The 20,018-nt window shown below is 43.2% G+C and overlaps 1 pseudogene; it reads right to left on the reverse strand.

Moving 5' to 3' along the window:
- The window catches only part of LOC121307718, a 69,517-nt pseudogene that overhangs the window by 34,600 nt on the left and 14,899 nt on the right, over nt 1-20,018 (reverse strand).

Genomic DNA, 20,018 nt, shown 5'->3' on the forward strand with positions numbered 1-20,018 from the left:
ACATGGTCTTAGTCCAGAGAGGTATGGTAAAGCATAGGTATGGATTGTAAAGCACTTGGGTGTACAGTATGGTAAATCATATCAAAAAAACATGGTACTGGTAAATGCATTGTATAACCATGGTAAAAGCATGGGAAAACTGCAGCAATACCATGCAAACGTTACCGAGGTAAAAAGAGTAGGCAACACTACATATCTATGTAAATCATGTTTAGCATAGTTGGGGGGGGGGGGGGGGGTTAGGAAAATACAAATTGAAGCAGTAAATAATTGAGTCACTTCAGAATTTTGATGAGCAGAACCAACAACAAGAGAATGAAAGGAACAACATCCAGGATCCCATTGACAGTGGTGACCAGACAGCAAAAAGAAGGGAGGTCATGATTGTTGGGGACTCCATATTGAGAAACACAGCAAGTTCAATTCGCAGTTTGGACCCCCTTACTACAACAGTGTGCTGCCTTCCGGGAGCCTCGGTCAAGCACATCACTGAGAACGTGGACAGGCTCCTAGAACGAACAGGAGACGACCCGGTAGTAGTCATAAGAACATAAGAACATAAGAAAGTTTACAAACGAGAGGAGGCCATTCGGCCCATCTTGCTCGTTTGGTTGTTAGTAGCTTATTGATCCCAAAATCTCATCAAGCAGCTTCTTGAAGGATCCCAAGGTGTCAGCTTCAACAACATTACTGGGGAGTTGATTCCAGACCCTCACAATTCTCTGTGTAAAAAAGTGTCTCCAATTTTCTGTTCTGAATGCCCCTTTTTCTAAACTCCATTTGTGACCCCTGGTCCTTGTTTCTTTTTTCAGGCTGAAAAAGTCCCTTGGGTCGACACTGTCAATACCTTTTAGAATTTGAATGCTTGAATTAGGTCGCCACGTAGTCTTCTTTGTTCAAGACTGAACAGATTCAATTCTTTTAGCCTGTCTGCATATGACATGCCTTTTAAACCTGGAATAATTCTGGTCGCTCTTCTTTGCACTCTTTCTAGAGCAGCAATATCTTTTTTATAGCGAGGTGACCAGAACTGAACACAATATTCAAGATGAGGTCTTACTAGTGCATTGTACAGTTTTAACATTACTTCCCTTGATTTAAATTCAACACTTTTCACAATGTATCCGAGCATCTTGTTAGCCTTTTTTATAGCTTCCCCACATTGTCTAGATGAAGACATTTCTGAGTCAACAAAAACTCCTAGGTCTTTTTCATAGATTCCTTCTCCAATTTCAATATCTCCCATATGATATTTATAATGTACATTTTTATTTCCTGCGTGCAGTACCTTACACTTTTCTCTATTAAATGTCATTTGCCATGTGTCTGCCCAGTTCTGAATCTTGTCTAGATCATTTTGAATGACCTTTGCTGCTGCAACAGTGTTTGCCACTCCTCCTACTTTTGTGTCGTCTGCAAATTTAACAAGTTTGCTTACTATACCAGAATCTAAATCATTAATGTAGATTAGGAATAGCAGAGGACCTAATACTGATCCCTGTGGTACACCGCTGGTTACCACACTCCATTCTGAGGTTTTTCCTCTAATCAGTACTTTCTGTTTTCTACATGTTAACCACTCCCTAATCCATGTACATGTGTTTCCTTGAATCCCAACTGCGTTCAGTTTGAGAATTAATCTTTTGTGCGGGACTTTGTCAAAAGCTTTCTGGAAATCTAAATAAACCATGTCATATGCTTTGCAATTATCCATTATCGATGTTGCATCCTCAAAAAAATCAAGCAAGTTAGTTAGACACGATCTCCCTTTCCTAAAACCATGTTGACTGTCTCCCAGGACCCTGTTACCATATAGGTAATTTTCCATTTTGGATCTTATTATAGTTTCCATAAGTTTGCATATAATAGAAGTCAGGCTTACTGGTCTGTAGTTACCTGGTTCAGTTTTGTTTCCCTTTTTGTGGATCGGTATTACGTTTGCAATTTTCCAGTCTGTCGGTACCACCCCTGTGTCAAGAGACTGCTGCATGATCTTGGTTAGCGGTTTGTAAATTACTTCTTTCATTTCTTTGAGTACTACTGGGAGGATCTCATCCGGCCCAGGGGATTTGTTTATTTTAAGAGCTCCTAGTCCCTTTAACACTTCTGCCTCAGTTATGCTAAAGTTATTTAAAACTGGACAGGAACTGGATGACATGTGCGGCATGTTGTCAGTATCTTCCTTTGTAAAAACTTGTGAAAAGTAATCATTTAACATATTTGCTATTTTTTTTTCTTCATCTACGATTTTGCCATTTGTATCTCTTAAACATTTAATCTCCTCTTTGAACGTTCTCTTGCTGTTGTAATATTGGAAAAACATTTTGGAATTGGTTTTAGCTCCCTTAGCAATGTTTATTTCTATTTCTCTCTTGGCCTTTCTAACTTCCTTTTTGACTTGCGTTTGCAGTTCCGTGTACTCTTTCTGTGTACTTTCTTTTTGGTCCTTTTTTAATGCTCTGTAAAGTGCCTTTTTTCGCTGAATATTTTTTTTAATTGATCTATTAAACCATTTTGGCAATTTAGTTTTACATTTAGATTTGTCTACTTTAGGGATATAATTGTTTTGCGCCTCTAGTACTACATTTTTGAAGAACAACCATCCTTCTTCTGTGGGTGTTTTCTCTATTTTACTCCAATCTACTTCTGTTAGTCTCTGTTTCATGCCTTCATAGTTTGCTTTTCTAAAATTGTAAACCTTAGCTTTAGTCATTTCTTTTGGGGATTGTGACGGAAAGATGAGTTCTGGTGATAAATCTTCCTCCCAACCTGTGAGGGCGCTAAAGAACGGGAGGAGAAGCATCTGGAAGGGCTGGCCTGACAGTTCGTTTCCGGGTCAGGGAAGTGGGTCAGCCTGGAGGGAAGCGCGACTCTGTTGTAAGACCGTATTGATTTGAGAGATAAACGAGAGGCAGCTGCAAGTAATAAGGCAGCTGCAACCGTTTATCTTGATATCATGCGGGATTACATATAGGGGCCAGGGTAACGCTGGTCTTTTCCTTCGTTTGGGTTAACGCTTGGAGAGAGAAGGAGCGAGAGAGGAGCTCTCGTTGTAAAGAGAACTGCGTGTTGTGTTTTGTTGTGTTTGTTTGTAATTGTCTGCGTTTTGCACCACCAGACAGTTAACTCACCTGTCCGGAGCTGTCGACCAGGGTCAGCACAATCCGGATCACCACTGCACGGAACCGTCACGAAATACAGTGTCTTCACCCACCACAAGCACGTCTGCACTCACCCAGGACTGGTGACCGTGTGTTCGTTTTGTTCGGGACTGTGTCTGTATTATTGCTATCCCCGTGCTTTACACATTGTTGTGTATAGCCGGGGATTTATTATTTAACGGTCACCAGACCTGGATTATAAATAAAAGCACCTTGTCACTGGAAACTGTTGTCTGCCTGTCACTCCTGCATCGCATCACCGTTATACCTGTTCCCCTCCACTAGCCACTTTGCCACACGTGGTGTCAGAACACGGGACTATGGACCGCAACGCGCTGGCGGAGTTGCTGCAGGCACTGGAGACCAGACGGGATGCAGAGGAGAGACGGAGGGAGGAGCGCTATACGGCGCTCATTGAACGGGTAGGGCTGATCGTTGCTGCAGGAGCGACCCCTACCGGAACATCATTGATGTCGGCCCCGAAGGCACGGGCCATGAAAATGACGGCGGAGGATGATCCGGAGGCATTTTTGGTGGCGTTCGAGCGGCTGGCAACCGCGGCGGGATGGCCTCGGGAGTTCTGGGCAAGCCAGCTAGGACCTTGCCTGATCGGGGAAGCGCAGGCAGCTTACCAAGCCCTGAGCGACCAGTACGCCACTGACTATGACCTAGTCAAGCAGGCTATCCTCCGTCGTCTCAACATCACCGCGGAGACCCACCGGACGCGGTTCCGCGAGTACCGGAGAGCCCCGGAGACACGCCCCAGGGTGGTGGCACAGCGGTTGTGCGACCACATGGTCCATTGGCTGACCCCAGAGAAGAAGACCGCTCAACAAATGGGGGAAGCCATTGTGGTGGAACAATTCTGCCATGTGGTCGGCGCCGAAACTCAGGCGTGGGTACGGCGCCACAACCCTGACACCCTGGAGGAGGCGGTCAAATTGGCCGAAGATTTTGAGGACTCTTTGACGTCAGCCCGGGTCGGGATCCTGTCAGCCCCTGCCCTGCTCAGGAACCAACCTCTCCCTCCCTCTCCTCCAACACCACCACCATCACCCTCGGTCCCGGCACCCAGACCTCCCAGACCGCCGACCCCGTTGGGCCCCCTTGCCTCCCCCCCATGGAGACCGAGGATGGCCCCCAGCTGGGGTAGAGGTGTTGCCCCTGCCCCGTTGCCCTACCAGCAGCGGGACAGATATTTAACCTATGCCCCCTCTGTCCCTCCACTCTGTTTTAGGTGTAACCAGCCAGGACATAGGGCCAGGTCATGCCCCGCTGCTATGGAGTGTGACGTGGCTGCATGCAACTGGACACCTGGAACGGGTAAGCAGGGGGAAAACGGTTGGGAGGGGCCCTGTCTGATTGACGTGGTTTTAGGGAATGTGAAAACCCACGCGTTAGTGGACACAGGGTGTGAGCAGACCTTGATCAGGACAGCTCTCTTGGGCGGTATGTCGTGGCGGCCACAAGGTCAGGTGGCCATCTCCTGTATCCATGGAGACACGGCGGCATACCCCACCCTAAAAGTATATTTATCGGTAGGACCGATAAAACGTCACCTTGTAGTCGGGGTGGCGGAAAGGTTGCCGCACCCAGTTATTCTGGGCCGAGACTGGCCAAAATTCAAAGAATTGGTGCAAATAATGGCAGTCTCAGCCACACACGTAAACGTGGCAGAAAAAGGGAAAAAGGAACGGATTGGTGATGTGTTTCCTTTTCATCCTGAAATGTTTTCCCCTCTGTTCCGTCCTAGAAAAACAAATAAGGAGAGACGGACCGCGAAATGGGAGGGAGCGTCTTTGAGACAAGGCTGGGGTCTGGTGGGAGAGTGCTGTAATGGTAACAAACGCCAGTCGAAGGGAGTGGGAACGCAGTGTGACCGAGAGAGCGAGGTTACTGGGCCGACTAGGGCAGAGGTTATTCCAGCCCCTCTCAATATACCGGACCCGTGGTACTCAAGCGCGGACCTAGTGTGGGGCCAAAAGAACGACCCGTCACTGGTGCACGCTTGGGGGCAGGTCCGGTCCATTGAAGGTAAGGATGTTGATGGCGCTGGGCCGCTAGTATATCCACATTTCAGTATAAAGGGGCAATTACTATATAGGGTAAACCTAGCCGCGGGCACAGGACAGCCTGTAACACAATTATTGGTTCCCCCGTCTTGTCGGACCGAGGTCATGAGGCTGGCGCATGATATCCCTTTTGCGGGGCACCTCGGAGCCGAGAAGACGAGGGAGCGAATATTGGCTCGATTCTATTGGCTCGGTCTTCATACTGATGTGTCGAAATATGTAGCCACATGCCCAGACTGCCAGCGAGTAGCGCCAGGTCGAGTGCGCCCCGCTCCTTTGGTCCCACTGCCGATTATTTCCACTCCGTTCGAGCGCATTGCAATGGACATAATGGGCCCGTTGCTACCTTCTGACTCTGGGTATACGCATATATTAGTAGTGGTGGATTATGCAACGCGATACCCAGAGGCAGTTCCATTGAGGTCCACTAGTGCAGCTGCAATAGCCACCGAGTTAGCGCAGATTATGGCTAGAGTAGGGATCCCCAAGGAGATTTTGACGGATCACGGAACCAATTTTTTGTCCAATACGTTACAGCAGGTGTACAAAATATTAAAAATACGTCCCATCAGGACGTCCGTTTATCATCCACAATCGGACGGTTTGGTTGAACGTTTTAATCAGACCTTAAAGTCGATGCTGAGGCGATTTGTAACACAGGAGCAGAAACATTGGGCATCGCTTCTTCCCTACCTCCTTTTTGCGGTGAGAGAAGTGCCGCAGAGTTCAACGGGGTTCTCCCCCTTTGAGCTCCTGTACGGCCGGCAGCCTCGCGGCATTCTCGACCTGCTGAGGGAGGGGTGGGAGGAGCACAAAGGCTCGTCTAAAAATGTAGTGAAGTATGTGCTCCTACTACGAGATCGCCTGGATTTGGTCGGTCGTTTGGCCCAAGACAACCTCAGATCGGCTCAGCACCGACAACAGCAGCATTACAACAAAAATGCACGGATTCGAACCTTTCGACCAGGGGACAAGGTAATGCTGCTACTTCCCTCATCTGAATCGAAACTGTGTGCTAAATGGCAGGGGCCGTATGAGGTGATTCGGGCTATAGGGAAAGTAAATTATGAAATTAGACAGCCCGATCGCCGAAATGAACGTGAAATTTATCATGTCAATTTATTAAAGCCCTGGCAGGCAAGGGAGGTCTTATTTATAGCCCCAGGCAATATGGAGGATGATTTAGGTCCCTGTTCAGAGACCCCGAGCACAAGAGCGATTTCTATGGGGGAACAATTGGTTCCGGATCAGCAAAGAGAGCTGCGTAAGCTTATTGAGGAGTTCAGCGATGTTTTTTCTGACGTGCCCGGCAGGACAAACTTAGTTGAATATGACATTATCTCTCCACCAGGTGTCACAGTGCGAGAGAGACCGTACCGGATCCCGGAAAGTCGACGAAGTGGCGTTCGCAAAGAGGTATGGGATATGCTCGAGCTTGGGGTGATTGAGCCTTCCAGGAGCGAGTGGTGCAGTCCGATCGTCATAGTGGCTAAGAAAGACGGCACCAACCGCTTCTGTGTGGATTTCAGAAAGGTGAACGCTATTGCTAAGTTCGATGCATATCCCATGCCTCGGGTCGACGAACTTTTAGACAGACTGGGAAAAGCGAGGTTTATTTCCACTCTGGACCTGACGAAGGGATACTGGCAAATCCCTTTAACCCGCAGCTCCAGAGAGAAAACCGCATTTTCAACACCAGAAGGGCTGTTCCACTTTAAAACCATGCCGTTTGGGCTACATGGTGCGCCCGCTGCCTTTCAGAGACTGATGGACCAGGTTTTACGCCCACATCATGAATATGCAGCAGCGTATATTGATGACGTGGTGATATACAGCTCCACCTGGCGAGAGCATTTGGCTAGGGTTGCAGCCGTTCTTCAGTCTCTAAGGGCAGCCCGGCTGACAGCTAACTTGAGGAAATGTGCGTTTGCCAAAACAGAGACTCAATATTTGGGATTTTTAATGGGGAATGGAAGGGTGAGACCTGTAGTCACCAAAATCCAGGCTTTGGTTGATGCAGCGATCCCCAAAACCAAGACTCAGGTGAGGTCACTACTGGGCTTAGCCGGTTATTACCGCCGCTTCATCCCCGAGTACGCCACAGTGGTTAACCCGTTAGTCGACCTCACCAAAAAGAGTGCTCCAAATTTAATTAAATGGTCAGCTGAGTGTCAGGGAGCGTTTGATACTATTAAGCGTACACTTTGCCAGGCCCCCACTCTTATTACTCCAGATTTCACCAAGAGATTCATCCTCCACACCGACGCATCGAATGTAGGTTTGGGTGCAGTCTTGTCCCAAAAAGTAGCTGGAGTAGAGCACCCGATATTATACCTCAGTAAAAAAATGTTACCTCGGGAACGCAACTACTCCGTAGTCGAAAAAGAGTGTTTGGCCATTAAATGGGCTACTCACTCTTTACGATACTACCTGCTGGGACACTCATTTGATCTGGTCACAGACCACGCCCCACTCAAGTGGTTAAGCACAATGAAGGACAGCAATGCCCGGATAACTCGGTGGTATCTGGCATTGCAGCCCTTCATGTACCACATGGTACACCGTGCGGGGAAAGACCACCAAAATGCGGATTATTTTTCCCGGGAGGGGGGAGTAATGGGAAAGGTAGATTTAGCCGAGTGTTCCTTCGGCTCCACTCTGAGCGGTGGGATATGTGACGGAAAGATGAGTTCTGGTGATAAATCTTCCTCCCAACCTGTGAGGGCGCTAAAGAACGGGAGGAGAAGCATCTGGAAGGGCTGGCCTGACAGTTCGTTTCCGGGTCAGGGAAGTGGGTCAGCCTGGAGGGAAGCGCGACTCTGTTGTAAGACCGTATTGATTTGAGAGATAAACGAGAGGCAGCTGCAAGTAATAAGGCAGCTGCAACCGTTTACCTAGATATCATGCGGGATTACATATAGGGGCCAGGGTAACGCTGGTCTTTTCCTTCGTTTGGGTTAACGCTTGGAGAGAGAAGGATCGAGAGAGGAGCTCTCGTTGTAAAGAGAATTGCGTGTTGTGTTTTGTTGTGTTTGTTTTGTAATTGTCTGCGTTTTGCACCACCAGACAGTTAACTCACCTGTCCGGAGCTGTCGACCAGGGTCAGCACAATCCGGATCACCACTGCACGGAACCGTCACGAAATACAGTGTCTTCACCCACCACAAGCACGTCTGCACTCACCCAGGACTGGTGACCGTGTGTTCGTTTTTGTTCGGGACTGTGCCCTATTATTGCTATCCCCGTGCTTTACACATTGTTGTGTATAGCCGGGGATTTATTATTTAACGGTCACCAGACCTGGATTATAAATAAAAGCACCTTGTCACTGGAAACTGATCACCGTTCTACCTGTTCCCCTCCACTAGCCACTTTGCCACAGGGATTTAAAAAACACTTCAAATGAGACCATGTTGTGGTCTGAGTTTGCCAGTGGTTCTCTTACCTCTGTTTTAGTTTTTGTCTTCGTTATTTGAAAAGACTATATCAAGGCATGCCTTATTTTGCTTTGTCCAGGAAGCACATTTGTCATTTCAAGACTGTTTCTATTTCATCCTTCGCGCTACCCACCGGGTTTTCCCATTTTATTTGGGGGAAGTTGAAATCCCCCATTAGTATGGCTTCTCCTTTGCTACACACATTTCTAATGTCATTGTATAACAGATTATTGTGCTCACCGTCTGAATCTGGTCTATAGCATGCTCCTATTATTATGCCTTTTGAATTTTTGTCCCATTCTGACCCATATTGATTCAGTTTTATTTTCTTTCTCCAGGTTTAACAACTTCAAGACTGTTTCTTATAATACCTACCCCTCCACCTCTTCTGTCCTGCCTGTCTTTCCTATACAGTGTATACCCACAAATATTATATTCGTCCCCATCACTCTCAGACAACCAAGTTTCTGTAACACCTATCACATCATAGTTACCTGTTAGTGCAGTAGCTTCAAGTTCTAGAATTTTGTTTCTGATTCTTCTAGCATTTAGATAAATACATTTAATGGTTGTCTTACCTGAGTTGTTGTTCTTGTTTTGATGCGGTCTCCCTTCTGTTTTTTTGTTGATTTCTCCCCCCTTCCTTTCTAGTTTAAGTGCTTCCGAACCTGCTCAAGGATCTTTTCTCCGAGTAGACTAGTTCCCTTGTTATTTAAATGCAGTCCATCCCGTCTATACAGATAGTCCTTGTTGTAGAATGTGGTCCAATGATCAAGATAGGTGAAGCCTTCCCGTGTGCACCACGTCTTCAGCCATGCGTTTTGATTAATTATTTCCAGCTGTCCATATGGCAAGGTGCGGGTAGTATACCAGAAAATACCACAGTTTTGGTTTTCTCTTTTAATTTCCTTCCTAGCTCTCTGAATTTGTTTTGCAGGGATTTTGGTCTGTCTCTTCCAATGTTGTTTGTACCGATGTGGACGACTACTACCGGGTCGTCTCCTGTTCGTTCCAAGAGTCTGTCCACGTTCTCAGTGATGTGCTTGACCGAGGCTCCCGGAAGGCAGCACACTGTTGTAGTAAGGGGGTCCAAACTGCGAATTGAACTTGCTGTGTTTCTCAATATGGAGTCCCCAACAATCATGACCTCCCTTCTTTTTGCTGTCTGGTCACCACTGTCAATAGGGTCCTGGATGTTGTTCCTTTCATTCTTTTGTTGTTGGTTCTGCTCATCAAAATTCTGAAGTGACTCAAATCTGTTGCTTGTTTTGATTTCTGGTGGTGGTGTTTGAGGAAGTTTCTTTTTTTCCCTGCTTCTGCCTACCTGAACCCAGCTGTTCTGACCTTCTATCTCCCTGGTGGCTTTCAGTCTGTTAGGGGTGATGCAGACTTCCATGAATTGTGGGTGTGCCAGTTCCTCAAGATCCTGTTGCTGTCTCACTTCTTCCAGCTCCATTTCTAGCACACTTACTAGTTTATGCAAATCCTGGATCACGCGGCACTTTACGCACACTTGGTTTAGCTCCGCTGGGTTTTCTCAGATTTCCCACATCAAGCAGGTGTCACAGATTACTGGCTTGAAGACCATGTTGAGGTTTTTTTTTTTTTTTTTTTTAAGTTTAGTTTCTTCTGCAAACGTCAACCTGCTTTCAGACTGCTTCGAAACTGCTCTGTACTTTTCCACGCCTGTACTTCTCCCACTCGCTGTCGCTTCCACACGCTGTCGCTGGGAAGACTGCCTCGTTTAACTGCGTTGTTCTGCTGTGCTGTTGGCTCCTCCCCTCGCCCGTGTCTCAAAACGGCGCTGAATTTGAATCAGCTGCTCCGAGTTTCAGCTTGTTTGTTATCAGAAAAACACACGCGGCTGTTTGATTTTGAGCTGCTGCTGTGTTTCCCCAATGTCCTCTGTTTTCTGATTAAAGCAATTCAAGATGCAATTTCTCCTTTCTGCTTCGAAACTGCTCTGTACTTTTCCACGCCTGTACTTCTCCCACTCGCTGTCGCTTCCACTCGCTGTCACTGGGAAGACTCGTCCACATCGGTACAAACAACATTGGAAGAGACAGACCAAAATCCCTGCAAAACAAATTCAGAGAGCTAGGAAGGAAATTAAAAGAGAAAACCAAAACTGTGGTATTTTCTGGTATACTACCGGCACCTTACAAAGGACCATATGGACAGCTGGAAATAATTAATCAAAACGCATGGCTGAAGACGTGGTGCACACGGGAAGGCTTCACCTATCTTGATCATTGGACCACATTCTACAACGAGGACTATCTGTATAGACGGGATGGACTGCATTTAAATAACAAGGGAACTAGTCTACTCGGAGAAAAGATCCTCGAGCAGGTTCGGAAGCATTTAAACTAGAAAGGAAGGGGGGAGAAATCAACAAAAAAACAGAAGGGAGACCGCATCAAAACAAGAACAACAACTCAGGTAAGACAACCATTAAATGTATTTATCTAAATGCTAGAAGTATCAGAAACAAAATTCTAGAACTTGAAGCTACTGCACTAACAGGTAACTATGATGTGATAGGTGTTACAGAAACGTGGTTATCTGAGAGTGATGGGGACGAATATAATATTTGTGGGTATACACTGTATAGGAAAGACAGGCAGGACAGAAGAGGAGGAGGGGTAGCGCTATACATAAGAAACAGTCTTGAAGCCCAGGTGTTAAACCTGGACAAAGAAAATAAAACCGAATCAATATGGGTCAGAATAACGGACAAAAATTCAAAAGGCATAATAATAGGAGCATGCTATAGACCGCCAGATTCAGACGGTGAGCAAAATAATCTGTTATACAATGACATTAGAAATGCGTGTAGCAAAGGAGAAGCCATACTAATGGGGGATTTCAACTTCCCCCAAATAAAATGGGAAAACCCGGTGGGTAGCGCGAAGGATGAAATAGAAATGGTGGAAATGACAAATGACTGCTTCCTAACACAATTTGTGAAGGCACCCACTAGAGGGGAGGCATGCCTTGATTTAGTCTTTTCAAATAACGAAGATAGAATAACTAAAACAGAGGTCAGAGAACCACTGGAAAACTCAGACCACAACATGGTCTCATTTGAAGTGTTTTTTAAATCCCCAAAAGTAATGACTAAAGCTAAGGTTTACAATTTTAGAAAAGCAAACTATGAAGGTATGAAACAGAGACTAACAGAAGTAGATTGGAGTAAAATAGAGAAAACACCCACAGAAGAAGGATGGTTGTTCTTCAAAAATGTAGTACTAGAGGCGCAAAACAATTATATCCCTAAAGTAGACAAATCTAAATGTAAAACTAAATTGCCAAAATGGTTTAATAGATCAATTAAAAAAAATATTCAGCGAAAAAAGGCACTTTACAGAGCATTAAAAAAGGACCAAAAAGAAAGTACGCAGAAAGAGTACACAGAACTGCAAACGCAAGTCAAAAAGGAAGTTAGAAAGGCCAAGAGAGAAATAGAAATGAACATTGCTAAGGGAGCTAAAACCAATTCCAAAATGTTTTTCCAATATTACAACAGCAAGAGAACATTCAAAGAGGAGATTAAATGTTTAAGAGATACAAATGGCAAAATCGTAGAGGAAGAAAAAAAAAATAGCAAATATATTAAATGATTACTTTTCAAAAGTTTTTACAAAGGAAGATACTGACAACATGCCCCACATGTCATCCAGTTCCTATCCAGTTTTAAATAACTTTAGCATAACTGAGGCAGAAGTGTTAAAGGGACTAGGAGCTCTTAAAATAAACAAATCCCCTGGGCCGGATGAGATCCTCCCAGTAGTACTCAAAGAAATGAAAGAAGTAATTTACAAACCGCTAACCAAGATCATGCAGCAGTCTCTTGACACAGGGGTGGTACCGACAGACTGGAAAATTGCAAACGTAATACTGATCCACAAAAAGGGAAACAAAACTGAACCAGGTAACTACAGACCAGTAAGCCTGACTTCTATTATATGCAAACTTATGGAAACTATAATAAGATCCAAAATGGAAAATTAACTATATGGTAACAGGGTCCTGGGAGACAGTCAACATGGTTTTAGGAAAGGGAGATCGTGTCTAACTAACTTGCTTGATTTTTTTGAGGATGCAACATCGATAATGGATAATTGCAAAGCATATGACATGGTTTATTTAGATTTCCAGAAAGCTTTTGACAAAGTCCCGCACAAAAGATTAATTCTCAAACTGAACGCAGTTGGGATTCAAGGAAACACATGTACATGGATTAGGGAGTGGTTAACATGTAGAAAACAGAAAGTACTGATTAGAGGAAAAACCTCAGAATGGAGTGTGGTAACCAGCGGTGTACCACAGGGATCAGTATTAGGTCCTCTGCTATTCCTAATCTACATTAATGATTTAGATTCTGGTATAGTAAGCAAACTTGTTAAATTTGCAGACGACACAAAAGTAGGAGGAGTGGCAAACACTGTTGCAGCAGCAAAGGTCATTCAAAATGATCTAGACAAGATTCAGAACTGGGCAGACACATGGCAAATGACATTTAATAGAGAAAAGTGTAAGGTACTGCACGCAGGAAATAAAAATGTACATTATAAATATCATATGGGAGATACTGAAATTGGGGAAGGAATCATGAAAAAGACCTAGGAGTTTTTGTTGACTCAGAAATGTCTTCATCTAGACAATGTGGGGAAGCTATAAAAAAGGCTAACAAGATGCTCGGATACATTGTGAAAAGTGTTGAATTTAAATCAAGGGAAGTAATGTTAAAACTGTACAATGCACTAGTAAGACCTCATCTTGAATATTGTGTGCAGTTCTGGTCACCTCGCTATAAAAAAGATATTGCTGCTCTAGAAAGAGTGCAAAGAAGAGCGACCAGAATTATTCCAGGTTTAAAAGGCATGTCATATGCAGACAGGCTAAAAGAATTGAATCTGTTCAGTCTTGAACAAAGAAGACTACGTGGCGACCTAATTCAAGCATTCAAAATTCTAAAAGGTATTAACAGTGTCGACCCAAGGGACTTTTTCAGCCTGAAAAAAGAAACAAGGACCAGGGGTCACAAATGGAGTTTAGACAAAGGCATTCAGAACAGAAAATAGGAGACACTTTTTTACACAGAGAATTGTGAGGGTCTGGAATCAACTCCCCAGTAATGTTGTTGAAGCTGACACCTTGGGATCCTTCAAGAAGCTGCTTGATGAGATTTTGGGATCAATAAGCTACTAACAACCAAACGAGCAAGATGGGCCGAATGGCCTCCTCTCGTTTGTAAACTTTCTCATGTTCTCATGTTCTCAATAAATCCCCGGCTATACACAATGATGTGTAAAGAGCGGGGATAACAAAGCAGGGCACAGTCCCGAACAAAAACGAACGCACGGTCACCAGTCCTGGGTGAGTGCAGACGTGCTTGTGGTGCGTGAAGACACGGGAATGTTGTGACTGTTCTGTGCAGTGGTGATCCGGATTGTGTTGACCCTGGTCGACAGCTCCGGATAGGTGAGTTAACTGTCTGGTGGTGCAAAAACGCAGACAATTACAAAACAGACAAAACCCAAAACACAATACACAATACGCTCTTCTCTTTCTGCACGAGAGCTCCTCTCTCGCTCCTTCTCTCTGCTGAGCTTTTACCCAAACGAAGGAAAAGATCAGCGTTACCCTGGCCCCTATCTGTAATCCTGCATGATATCTAGGTAAACGGTTGCAGCTGCCTTATTACTTGCAGCTGCCTCTCGTTTACCTTTCAAATCAATACGGTCTTACAACAGAGTCTCGCTTCTTTCCAGGCTGACCCACTTCCCTGACTCGGAAACGAACTGTCAGGCCAGCCCTTCCAGATACTTCACAGGTTGGGAGGAAGATTCATCACCAGAACTCATCTGTCCGTCACAGGTACGAACAGGGTAGTAAAGAATAAATGGCTTCAAATGTCATTTAACTATTCTGTAAATATTTCATTTAATAGTTAAAAAGTACAGTGTGGGTCTGTCTGGGCTTGTTTTCAAAAAATATCAGCACAGACATTATAAACAAACCAACAGAATACTGTGTGGGTATGTGTGTGTGTGTTAATAGAGAGAGAATACATGCATGTCTCCCGTCATACGCGGTGTTCACGATCACGTCGCATTAAGTTCTAGCCAAAATTCTAGATATTTATTACTGCCATAGCCTTTTCTTTTCGTCTTTTGATTCGCCCCATTGCCACTGTACTTTATGCATCCCTTCCTGCGATGTCATCAGGCAGTGTGTTCTGGGCTTAAGGTTACAAGTTGTTAAAACAAGTGAACAAATCTAAAATATTTTCGTAACTGCAAATATTGAATTATCTAGGTAGTCACTGTTTTGTCGGCGTCACAGCCACAGTCTGTTAAATTTCTGTTTCAAGGTGAGTTATTTAGTCTGTCCTTAATTAAAACCCTCCTTTTTCAAGTTCAAATTAACTCCTGATAAATTATGACAAATAACATAAGATGCTTTTAAATTCCCATGTAAACAAATAAATAGTGGCAAACCTCTGCTCATTAAGATATTAACATTATTTCATAAAATCAACAATTTTAGAAATCACGTTAGTATGATTTAATAACGAGATACGGATAACAACTTCTTGCAAATTGTCTACATAATTATTTGTTGATTAACACTGGAGGTATCTCTAAACTATACATAGACTAATTATATATAAACTAGGTGGGTTGGCAGGCCCAACCTCGTGCTGTGGGTTAAATAGATATGGTGCTGTTGTTGCGTAGAAACAGGTTTGTCATTGAATGGTTCTCTTAGAAGACCATGATTGCTTCATTTCCAGTGCTGTGGAGTGGAAATAAGCACCAGCAGCTTGCTTTTAAGATAATTTGCAATGAGAATTGAGACATTGGGACCCTCAGAAATTCACATAATGCTTTTTCCCTGAAGACACTAAAAATAGCTGACAAAGACAAAGGAAGTACGGCCTTTGAGCCAAAGCTCAGCTCACTGAAATTACTATTCATACTGGAGAATAGATCTTGGAGAGTGAATACAGTCTCAGATACAATGACAGACTGTGGAAGGGTGGTAGGTAATTCACTGACACACGGGAGACAGACAGGTGTAATTGAAACACCACACAGGTGCCCAGTTTTATTTCTTTCCTGATTCTCGTCAGTGATTTGTTTTAGCCTGCAGAGGCCGCTGTTGTCCGTGGCCTGACTATCAACAATGATAGACAGGACCACGGAAATACCAATCCTGCTACTTAAGCCAGTACCGGGCGCACTTGCAGGTGCTCAAATAATAAATGGAAAAACAAAAGGAGAAAGAAAAAAAAAAAGGGAAAATAAAACACTGTAATAAAACTACAAACAAAAGGTGCTGCACTTCGCAGCTTTATGCCAGTCGTCGCTACCCACGTGACCCAGGTCACCATCCTACACTCCCCGCTCCCTCAGCCTTCTACACACATAGTACTTCGGGGTCCTGCCCAATGTTTCCCCGCTACCACTACGAGTCTCTCGTTCCTCCCGGGTTGATTTCTTCCCGCTGTTCGTAATGGCGGAACAGAACTTCCATACACACAGCACGTCTAAAAGGGCAGACCTGAGCGAACAGCAGAGTATAATTTTATAGGGCTAACAATTCCCCCAAGACCCGCCTCTCAGCCACTCGGAGAGAGGGAGAGCCACACCCCCTCTCTCCAACCTCTCCGTGTCACTGCCGTGACGGCGGGGCGGGTGTTGGACAATCGCTGCCCTCTTCCTGCAGCACTATTAACACATCAGCAGAGTCAGCACAGATCTCCCCCTGTTACACAGACACACAGAGAGAGCAAACAATATCTACTATTGGTTTTACATTTTCCAGAGAAGGGTTGGGGTTTATTTTCAACCCCCGCTATATAACCGTAAAGAGTGTTTGTTTAGAGTTGTGTATTGGGTAAATTGTAAGAAGGATCTACTAATTAATCAAGTTAACCTTTTAAAGCTTACTAATAAAAAGTACTTACTAGTATAGACTGTGCTTTTTCAATGAGACACACCCATCTATATCAGCTAGTGATGCAAGTCGTTTCTGGTCGGTTCAGGTTTTTAAATCAAAAGCACTTGGTTTTGATTTATGTTACCATATCAAACTTATTAAGGGATGTTAATATGAACTGTCTACATGCAGCAAAGTGTGCAAAGAGCTCCTGAAAATACAGCTGGCTCAGTGCTGAGACTGGCAACTTCTTCATTTTACAATAATAGTTTTGTTTTGGAATGGCTTCTGTTTGATCTTCTGTCGGTGTCGTTAGACTTGGAATTGTATGCAAATGTTGGTTTCGGTTCGGTTCTGGTTGCATCCCTAATATCAGTTAAGATGTTAAATATTAGTGGCAAATGTACCATGTGTTCAGTTAATGTGTTCAATTAACTTGTAGAGTGAATAACCACCCATTCTTGCCCAAACTACATAAATGACTGTTACAGGTAATATTATGTCCTGCAATTGAGACAAGGTAACAGTGGTTAAGACACATATTGCCCGCATGTCTATTAATCAATAGCACAGAGCATTTAGACAGAGCAAAGTAAAGTAAAGTTGCATTATTTAACTGATTTATAACTTCATTTTAGCTTACTATGTGTTTTTTTTTTTTCCTGCTCCACTACATATACCGCACAGTCATTGGAATTTCACTGCTGTTGGTTTGTATGGACATGACTAAGTACAGCTATAGAATATAGAAACATAAAAACAATGTCTGCAGTACCTGTTATTGCTGTAAAGAGTGAGGGTCCCAATGTCTTACCCATACATGTGATACCAGAAGGTCAGACAGCAGCCACCAATAGCAGAAGGGAATATTTCACTAACCAGCATGGATCTGTCACCAGGATATCCCTGGGAATGATCCACATAGACATAATAACCTAAGAACAACCACCAAATAAAACAGGTATATAAAAAAAAAAAAAAAACAATAATAATAATAATGGTTAATGTTAAAAATGGTGGTTAAGAAAATAAACTTGTAACCAAGCAAGTTACATGGTTTAACTGTATCTTCAGTTAATTTACCATATTAACTTAATATTATGTGCCACAGTTCATAATCTATAATAAAGGGTTTCTGGGCTTTCCTATACAAAATAGTAATCTGAACATCTTTAACTGCATTAACAGGGCAGATTTACTCAACTTTTCAAGAAAACTTAAATGGAAGTGAATGCCTCCCACTGGTCTTTACAGTAATTGCAATATAATGGTAAACAGCTAGTTTGTAAATAAAAAAGAACCACCTTTACATCTTTTGAATCATTCCAAAGTTTACTTTTTTTTAATAAAGTAAACTGTACACACTTTAAAACACCAATAAGCATCAGAAAGCACAATGAAGATTAAATAAGCCATTTTGATTTTAAGTTAATCAAATGAAAACAGTAACCAGAACCATTTTTTTTCCCAAATTTAAAACTGTAGAGTTTTTATTTTATCATATTTTATTTTTCTAATTTGCACAGGTAAGCTCATTAGAAAAATCTCTCTCGCCCTGTCTAGAATCAGTCGTACGATCAACACTAGGTCCAGTCTTCATGTTAGCAGCAGCTGCTTTGCTACAAAGCCAGTCCCCTTCATCAACTATCTCAATGTTTGTCCAGCCACAGAGATTGATCTCAAAGTCACAGAAACCAGGAGGTATACATGGCCCATTGGACACCAAGATGTCATCTAACGCCATGTCTCCTTGTACGGTGGCTCCTGTTAAACCTTCAAATATAATCTTAAACACAGAACAGGGTTCAAATGCATAATGCATAAAAACCTGCATATTTTGCACACTTTTTGTAAAATGTATTTTATAAATTTGGATTAATCCTGTTCAGGACAAAAGCAATCAAGGGGGATAGAAATGGTTACAGAAATTGTTTCATCACAGTGCTGTTGGATTAGTTGTAAAGAAGAGGCTCTTTTCTTTTACCATCCATTATGGCATCAGTTATTTAAAACTTGCACCTTTTTTTATCTCCCACTAAAGAGTAGAATAAAATACAGATATATTTTGTTCAATTTTTTGACTGAAAAATAAGACATATTCATGCAATGTGTTTATCAGTCATACTCTCCCAAAGCAAACAATATTTGCAATTAGCTTCATAAGAACATAAGAACATAAGAAAGTTTACAAACGAGAGGAGGCCATTCGGCCCATCTTGCTCGTTTGGTTGTTAGTAGCTTATTGATCCCAAAATCTCATCAAGCAGCTTCTTGAAGGATCCCAGGGTGTCAGCTTCAACAACATTACTGGGGAGTTGATTCCAGACCCTCACAATTCTCTGTGTAAAAAAGTGTCTCCTATTTTCTGTTCTGAATGCCCCTTTTTCTAAACTCCATTTGTGACCCCTGGTCCTTGTTTCTTTTTTCAGGCTGAAAAAGTCCCTTGGGTCGACACTGTCAATACCTTTTAGAATTTTGAATGCTTGAGTTAGGTCGCCACGTAGTCTTCTTTGTTCAAGACTGAACAGATTCAATTTTTTTAGCCTGTCTGCATATGACATGCCTTTTAAGCCCGGAATAATTCTGGTCGCTCTTCTTTGCACTCTTTCTAGAGCAGCAATATCTTTTTTATAGCGAGGTGACCAGAACTGCACACAATATTCAAGATGAGGTCTTACAAGTGCATTGTACAGTTTTAACATTACTTCCCTTGATTTAAATTCAACACTTTTCACAATGTATCCGAGTATCTTGTTAGCCTTTTTTATAGCTTCCCCACATTGCCTAGATGAAGACATTTCTGAGTCAACAAAAACTCCTAGGTCTTTTTCATAGATTCCTTCTCCAATTTCAATATCTCCCATATGATATTTATAATGTACATTTTTATTTCCTGCGTGCAGTACCTTACACTTTTCTCTATTAAATGTCATTTGCCATGTGTCTGCCCAGTTCTGAATCTTGTCTAGATCATTTTGAATGACCTTTGCTGCTGCAACAGTGTTTGCCACTCCTCCTACTTTTGTGTCGTCTGCAAATTTAACAAGTTTGCTTACTATACCAGAATCTAAATCATTAATGTAGATTAGGAATAGCAGAGGACCTAATACTGATCCCTGTGGTACACCACTGGTTACCACACTCCATTCTGAGGTTTTTCCTCTAATCAGTACTTTCTGTTTTCTACATGTTAACCACTCCCTAATCCATGTACATGTGTTTCCTTGAATCCCAACTGCGTTCAGTTTGAGAATTAATCTTTTGTGCGGGACTTTGTCAAAAGCTTTCTGGAAATCTAAATAAACCATGTCATATGCTTTGCAATTATCCATTATCGATGTTGCATCCTCAAAAAAATCAAGCAAGTTAGTTAGGCACGATCTCCCTTTCCTAAAACC

Source organism: Polyodon spathula, chromosome 3 (genome assembly GCF_017654505.1).
Source record: "Polyodon spathula isolate WHYD16114869_AA chromosome 3, ASM1765450v1, whole genome shotgun sequence".
Classification (NCBI taxonomy): domain Eukaryota; kingdom Metazoa; phylum Chordata; class Actinopteri; order Acipenseriformes; family Polyodontidae; genus Polyodon; species Polyodon spathula.